General features: G+C 44.3%; 1 pseudogene; it reads left to right on the top strand.

Annotated features, from left to right (window-relative positions):
* Positions 1-460: 460 nt before the first annotated feature.
* On the top strand, positions 461-1,004 carry LOC118979864 (60S ribosomal protein L23a-like; annotated as a pseudogene).
* The last annotated feature ends 7,197 nt before the right edge of the window (positions 1,005-8,201 follow it).

Below are 8,201 nucleotides of genomic sequence, written 5' to 3' on the forward strand. Positions count from 1 at the left end.
CAATGGCTCTTGCAGGCGCTGTTGGGCAGGTGCTGGCTGTGACGTGTTCATCCCTTACCAATTGATTTCATATGTAAATGGATCTAATATGCATAAAAGTCGTAAATGATCTCAAACTCTGTTTCTAAGTTCAGAGGAGCTCTTTCACTCGGTGTAAAGTAGAAATCCCCTGTGATAAGAAAGCAGTGTGTCATGGTGTAATTGGCAGCATTTTTTCCGTCTTAGAGGTTCATAAAATGATGCAATATTGTATTTGAGAAGATGGTGCCCCTTTGTCCTCAAGCAGCTCATGTTTTAGTAGGGGAAATAAACCCCGGTTGTTACAGTATAACAATAAGTGCTACAGCAAAAGGAAGCCTAGGGTGCCAACGGGAGAGAAAACTGGCCCAGCAGAAAGGGCCTGGGAAGGCTTTGAAGGGGAGGAGGCAGCGGCACATGACTGGTGCCTGGCAAAACCCTTTTCACGAAACTGGTGCCCGAAGCAAAGAAGGAAGCCCCTGCCCCTCCCAAAGCTGAAGCCAGGGCAAAGGCTCTGAAGACAACCAAAGCAGTGCTGAAAGGCGTCTACAGTCACACACACACAAAGAAGATCTGCACATCAGCCACCTTCAGATGGCCAAAGACACCGCAGTTGCAAAGGCAGCCTACCTGTCCCTGGAGGAGTGTCCCCGGGAGACCCAAGCTTGACCACAATGCATCATCACATCCCCCGACCCCTGAGGGGGCTGTGAAGAAGATGGAAGACAACAGCACACTTGTGTTCACTGTGGGTGTCAAGGCCAACAAGCACCAGGGCAAACAGGCTGCGAGGAAGCTCTAGGCCATGGACATGGCCAAGGCCAACACCCTGCTCAGGCCTGATGGAGAGAAGAGGGCGTGTGCTCACCTGACTCCCAACTAGGATGCTTTGGATGTTGGCAACAAAATTGAGATCATCTAAATTGAGTCCAGCTGGCTAATTCTAAATCTAAAAATTTTATACTGTTAAAAAAAGAAAGAAAAAAGGATGCCTGTGAGTTTGCCAGGAAGAGAAGAGGAAGTACATTCCAATCAGAGGGAGATGTGCAAAGGGAAGGGTGCGCAGCCCCTGGGGGAAGGAGGAGTGTCTGGTTTCTGGGTCAGGGCTGGAGAGTGAGGGCTCCTAGAAGCACCTAAAGGGGTTTGGTTTCCTTCGGGGAAGGGACATGCTCAGGCCTGTGCTCTAGGATGGCATGTGCCCACCGCAGGAGGATAATTGGCAGGAGGCTGGGGAGCCCCTGCTGGGGGTGGTTCAACAAAGGTGGGGTGAGGGTCTCCCTCAGGGAAAGAAGGGCGAGACAGGAGACTGAGAGCCTTCTGGCTGTCAGACGTTTTATCTCAGCTGGCCCCCACAGCCGCCGTTGGAGGTTGGAAGCAGAGTGACCATTTTACGGTTGAGTCATCTGAGGCTCGGGGTGTCACAGCGGTTTGAATAAAAACTTGAGTGGTGAAGTCAGAACATCGCCAAGGGATGGGCAGCTGACTGGTTTTCGAACGGACCCTCCTAGTGGCACAGATAGAGAGAAGACACCATGGCCTTGGGGCCTAGCCTGGGGGGGGTGAGCGGGGGGTGGAGACCAGGCTTGTCTGCGCCCCACCCCCTCAGGGCTGCTTCAGCTGTCGGGCCGGAGTCACATTACACAGTCTCTGAGATATGGATATTTATATTGCATTTTATCATATTGGTTCATACCATACCATACCATACCATGCCATATTATATATTGATTTACAATAAAAAGTAGAAGTGTGACAGTGAGGACAATTCCCTGGTTTCCAGCATTCTCTGCCTCAAGGAGATCTGTCCCTGGGAAGCCAGGGTGTGACCAGAAGGTTACTTCGTGGGCCTGGAATCCAAGCAGGAGGTCAGTTACCCTTTAAATGATTCAGCGCCTGACAGCCTGATGCTCCCATTTCTGCCACCGGGAGGGGAGGGCCCAGTCTCCATCCGAAGGGTCCCCTTCCCCTGAACAGTGCTTGTCTCACTATGTCTGCCATGGTCTCCAAGGACCCAGACAGCTAGCTCCCCACATCCATCCTAACTCATCTCCTGCTCCCCGCTTGCCAACCCCCTTGTAGTCCTGGGCTTCTTGTGGCTCCTTCAGCCCCCCTGGGTCTCCCCGCTCTGGTCTTTGTCATCTGCAGTTTCTCCTCCCCAGGATCCTCTTCCTTAGACATCCAAACAGCAGACTTTCTCACTGCAAGTCTTTGCTCAAGTACCAATTTCTTGGCATAACCAGCCTTTAAAATACTGCAATCCTCCCTGGCTGCTGTGGCTCAGTGGATTGAGTGCCGGCCTGTGAACCAAAGGGTCAGTGATTCAATTCCCAGTCAGGGCACACACCTGGGTTGAGGGCTGTGTTCCCAGTAGGGGGCTTGTGAGAGGCAACCACACATTGATGTTTCTCTCCCTCCAATCCTCTCTCTCTATAAATAAATAAATAAAATCTTAAAAACAAACAAACAAACAATTCAACCCTGCAATCCTCCCCAAACCTGGAAATCTCCATTCCTCTTGCTGACTTTGTTTTCTCTCTATTACTTGTCACCCACTGAGGTGTCATTTATTTTTCCAAGTTATCTTTTTTATAGTGTGACTTCCTCCCTAGAACATGAGCGTCCCCCAAACAGGAATCTTCTGTTTTGTTCGCTCTACATCCTCATACCTAGAACAGTGCCTAACACATGGTTAAGATGTAGTAACTATTTGTTGAATGAATGAATTAAAAAAAAAAAAAGACTGCTTTTTCTGTACCTCTGGAGATGGACACTCCTTCCCTTCCTGCCGCAGGCCACTTCTGATGGATACATTCTTTCTTTAGATACCTTAATCCTAAATTAAGTTTCGCTTTGTTCTAGAAGAGCCATTCTATCTCTTTTCAGCTTTGCATGTCTTTGGCTTAATGCTTCTGGGCATCACCCTGTCACCTCTGACTCTAGTCCCGTGACTGCCCTGGTTGAGCAGGTAGTTGCTACATTAGAATCGAGAACTCTGACACCCAAGCAGAAAGTGCACTTTGTACACTTTCTCTGTGCAGAAAGTGAGTCACGAAGGGTCAAGATGGTTTTGTGAGTTCTGGAAAGAAGGTTGTCACTTTGGGCACATCTTTGTTCTGGGCTCTAGTTCTCCATCTGTGCGGTGAAGAAGCTGGTTGGCGGATTTCTGAAGTCCTTCCAGGCTCGCCTGTTTTACAAATACATAGAAAGTGCTAAATCATTCAGAAAGTAATTTCTCCCATCTGCCAAGCTGGACTTGCCAGCCTCCAAAATTCCGGCTCAACATCCATGTGTTCATCATTGGGTGTAGAGGTCAGATGTTGGAGTCTCAGAAACCTGAGTTTGAATCTTGGGCCTGGTAATGGTGGCTGCATGCAAGTTACTTCTTCGTTTCTGGGGGGACTCTCCTCATTGGTGCATTGCGGGTGATAATAACAACCTGGACGTGATTACACACAGCATATTATATGAGCTGATATTTGGAGGGCTCCGCACTGTGCCTATGATGGAGTCAATCAACTGTGGCTATTATCTCATTCACCCCAAAATATGAAGGAAAGGAAGAAAGACACCCGTGGCTCCACTTTTGACCAAAGCTTTTCATCAACAAAAATCAGTTATGTTTAAAAGTGAAATGAGGATGGGGGGCAGTACAGAACATCATTAATTAATAGCTCATTTATTTTACTAATGGCAGTCCTCAGTTCCTGGGCTTTATTGTGTAAGTACTATACCTTAAAGAATAGAGGCTCCCTAAATAAAGCATTTTCTAGACCAGTGCCTTCAGCGTTTGACTTGGATCCTTCTCCATCACCTAGCTCTTTTTTTTTTTCTACTCTGTTTGCAGCTCTGTTGCAGGCTCAGACCTCCCCTCCCCACCCAAAGGTTGCACTCCAGTTTTGTTTCATTGAGAAAAGCAGTGGTTCAAACTTTCCTTCTAAACCAACTGATACACTATTGACTAACAGATGAGTCTGTGCCAGGCACCAGGTAAGAGACTCAAGCTCCCGAAATTCCTGCTCTGCCGTAGATGTCACTATGATCACCACTTCACAGGTGGGAGAACTGAGGGCCAGAAATATCAAGACACTGGCTTGGGATCATGAGGTTGATGTCAAGAGTGAAGTCAGGATATAAATACAGTCACCCGATTTCCAGATTCTCCAAGGTTAACTACTGGGCTTCATTCCCTACCTTGAGAGGAGATAAAGTTTGCAGACCAGGGAAAGGAAGCTGGATGAGGTGAGTACAGTGGAGCAGAGAAGAGAGAGGCAGGCTGTCAGACCCCGCTCCTCACCTCCTTGTGCCTTTTGTAATTCAGGCATGCACCTCTCCTCCCACGGGGCTGCAACAACTGAACCTTCCGCTGGTCCATACCTCCACTCTGGCCACTCGAGGTCGACCTACCAACCCAGACAGCCAGAGAGATCTTTCTGATACCAAGACTCACTATTCAACTACATCGTCTAAAAACACACAAAGAAGTAGGGAACATTCTTCAATAAATGGTGCTGGCATAACTGACTACCATTCAGGAAAAAAAATTACACACACACACACACACACACACACACAACTGGAGTCATTCCTCACACCTCATGTAAAAGAAACTCCAAATGATTTAAATTTTTAAAAATAAAGGAAACCATATAGAAAAAAATATATAGCCATTTTATAATTTTGAAATAAAAAGAGCTTTCCTAAGAATGTTGCAAAAATACAGAAGTTTTAACAGATGGACAGACTTTACTACACAAACATTTAAGATTCTTATATGGAGGGGGGAAACCCATAATAAAATGAAAGAGGAAAAACCAAATATTGGGGAAAAATATTTGCAATGTATGTGAAAAGTTAAAATCCTTGCACATAGAACCTTCTTTCAAAATTATAAGAAAATTTTAATGACAATTTGGACGACATATGTGAGCTGCCAGTTACAAAAGAAGAAATAAAAATGGCTAACAAGCATATTTTAGAAAGTTTGGTTTTACTAGTGATCAAAGAGATATGTAAAACAAGATACTGTTTTTTACTAAACATGTTGACAGAAAGGACAACTTACACTCCTGTGGTGGGTGTGCAAATTGTTCCAACCTACTAGGAAGATAATCTTACAACTTGAACCTGAACTTCGCAACTTAAATTCCTAGAGTCCAAGCCTAACCTTGAATTCTGGGAATTCAGTTTGTGAACATTTGAGAATAGAGAGAAGGCTTCAGGTCTCTGGGTGAGATGAACACGTTTTATAGTATGTGCCTGTTCGTTTCTCTAGGAGCCTGGTGTGCAACGAGTCTTACTCCCAATGGCTTTTTAGCACATGCCCAGGCTTTTTAGCAAATGGGTCAAAGGGGAAATATGGCCCAGGAAGTGCTGGATGTGTGGGTGAATGAATAGAAAGACGAAAATGAACACATAGAAGTTTGCACGTGCTTGGTGTTGCCAGCTGCAGCAGCTTCCCAGCCGCCCTCCTCCCACTCCAGTCCATTCCCCTGGGAGGTGGGGAGAGGGAAAAATTGGGGCAGATTCTGTTTTTAAAAAAATGCGGTGGATGTATCAATATTCACTACCCCCATAAAAATAATATTCACTACCCCCAGCAGTATATGAGGGCTTGGTCACTACGTTCTTGCCAACATTGGGTATTACCTGACGTTTCCATTGTCGACATCTCTTGTCTGTCCATGGTAGTTGTAACTTGCTTTCCCTTATGCACCTTTTCTGTATGTTTATTGGCTGCTTGGATATACTCTGTGTGTGTGTGTGTGTGTGTGTGTGTGTGTGTGAAGTGCCCATTCAAGTTTCTCCTGCCCCCTCCTTGTCATCCTGCACATTTTTCTGTTGGGTTGCCCATCTTCTTGTAAATGGTGTGTAGGAGTTCTACATACATCCTGTTTACCAGTCCTTCGTTGGATATATTTTTGCAACTATTTTTCCTCAAACTGCGCTCGGTGTTTTCAATCAATTAATGGTTTCATTTGAGGAAAAGTTCTTATTTCTAAAATAGTATTTAATATTTTTAAAATATCCAATTTATCGAAATTTTCTTTTATGGTTAGTGTTTTTGTATATTATTCACAAGAAATTTTTGCCCTTTATATTTTTGTTAAAAAATATATATATTTTTTAACAAAGCTATGTTGTTTTACTTTCAACATTTAGATCTATAATCCATCTGGAATTGATTTTAATGTGTGGTGAATTTTTTTATGTGTTTATCCAATTGACCTGGCACTGTTTATTGAAAACATCGTTTTTTCCACCTCCACATAACAACTGTCACCTATGTCATAAATCAAGTGACCTATACTTGTGAATCTGTTTCTGAATTCTCCTTCGACCCATTGGTCTATCAGTGTCGAAACCACACTGCTGTAATTACTATAGTTGGATAATACGCAGTAGTGTAAGAACTCCAGCTTTGTTCAGAATTGTCTTGAATATTTTTTGGCCCTTTAAATTTTAGAATCAGCTTGTCAATTTTCACAACTATCTTCAAGACTGGCAGTATTCACTAAACCTGAACAACTGAACTCCTGCATAAATACTTAATAGAAACAAATATCCCAGAAGGTCCATAGCAACTCTATCTATAAGAGCCCCCCCCCCTTAGAAACAACCCAAATGTCCATGGACAGAACGGGTAAATGAATAAATAACTGCACAGTCAGAATGGAATGTTGTGCGGCCCCTGAGCACAGCGCAGCCAGTGCCGCACAGAACGACGCGGTTAAATCTCACAAGCACAGTGTTTGATGCAGTAAGCAAAATCAAGAGTTCATACTGGGATTCCATTTATAAGAAGTTCAAAAACTAAGCAAAGCTAACATGCAGGGTTAGAGGTCAGGGAAGTCATGTTGTTTGGGGCGCAGGGGTCATGGGTGCAGGCCTTTTGGAATATCCTTTCACTGTGCACAAACACTCATCATTAGGAACCTGTCTGTATGCATATTATACTTCCGTTAAAATCTTCCTTAGAATTAATTCAATATAATTATGCATATTGAAGCCTTACTTGGGGGGCTGGTAAGGGAGGGAGGAATGAGCCACTAAAATTTCGCAAAGCATTATGGGAGCAAAATAACGCCCTCAGTTAAGCTTCCCTGGGGTTTAGGGAAGTTGTGTCAGTTACTGAGGGCTAAGAAGGATTTCAACTGTTTATCAAGAGCTGTTAGTGTTTTTGAGGCCAGGAAATAGAAACATATGAAACTAATGTGGCAAGCTGTATTTTTAATTCGAAACAAGGTTAAAGTTTAATTTAAGGCCTGACTAATTTCCTTGGCACTCTGGGAGGTAGTAGGTATGTTGTAATCTGGATGGTGAATATAAAAATCTCTAATACGAGGAGAATTGATACGTGGATCTCTTTATCCTCTATTCTCCTGTACAAGTTACTAACCAATGTCACCGGGTAGTATGGCTTCACCAGAGAAGTGAAATGTAGTTATATTTGTTAAACAAGCAAACGATCAATGAAAAAAATAAGCCCTAAATCTCTCTGGATAGTAAGGGGTTGCCAAAGTAGCCCAAGAAGAAGCTGCACTCATAGGTAAGGTCCAGGGGGAACGTTGGATGCTACGAAGCAGCCAGGGAGAGGGAGATGGAATTTTCTGTCTAATCGTTGGCAATTTGGGGAAATCCCGAAGGACCAAATGTTCTGGAAGAAATTTTGTGTAGTAAGAATGTCCCCAAATTAGACCTCTCAGCTTAATTCGGGCCTTCTGGAACCCGCTGGCTTCAGGAAGGGTAGTTTGATTGCTTCCTTAGAAATGTAAACCAACTCCATTCCACCACGTGTGGGTGAGAGCCAGGCAGGGAGGACTTGGTTACTTGAACAATGTGGGCTGGTTCCGCACAGATGGAACGAACTGTTATTTCACAGCTACTTTGTTGTAAAGTCTTTCAGCCCCGTGGAAAAAGTGTGTAATGGAAAGGTCTGGAGGCGGACAGATAAAGATGCCAACCCTTCCTTGACCATTTACAGGTTCTGTGCCCTTAGAATGCCACATCACAGCTGGCCCGTGCCTCGGTTTCCTTTCTGAAAATGAGATAATAACACACACTTTGAATCACGTGCCCTTTGTGAGAATGAACTCAAACGCAGAGTCTGGCACATAACAAGCCTTCACCCAATAATCATAATATTATTATTTTCGCAATGCTTTCTGGCTGATGTCATGCTGGAC

Source organism: Sturnira hondurensis, unplaced genomic scaffold, assembly GCF_014824575.4.
Source record: "Sturnira hondurensis isolate 20B ecotype Veracruz unplaced genomic scaffold, ASM1482457v3 Scaffold0022566, whole genome shotgun sequence".
Taxonomy (NCBI): Eukaryota; Metazoa; Chordata; class Mammalia; order Chiroptera; family Phyllostomidae; genus Sturnira; species Sturnira hondurensis.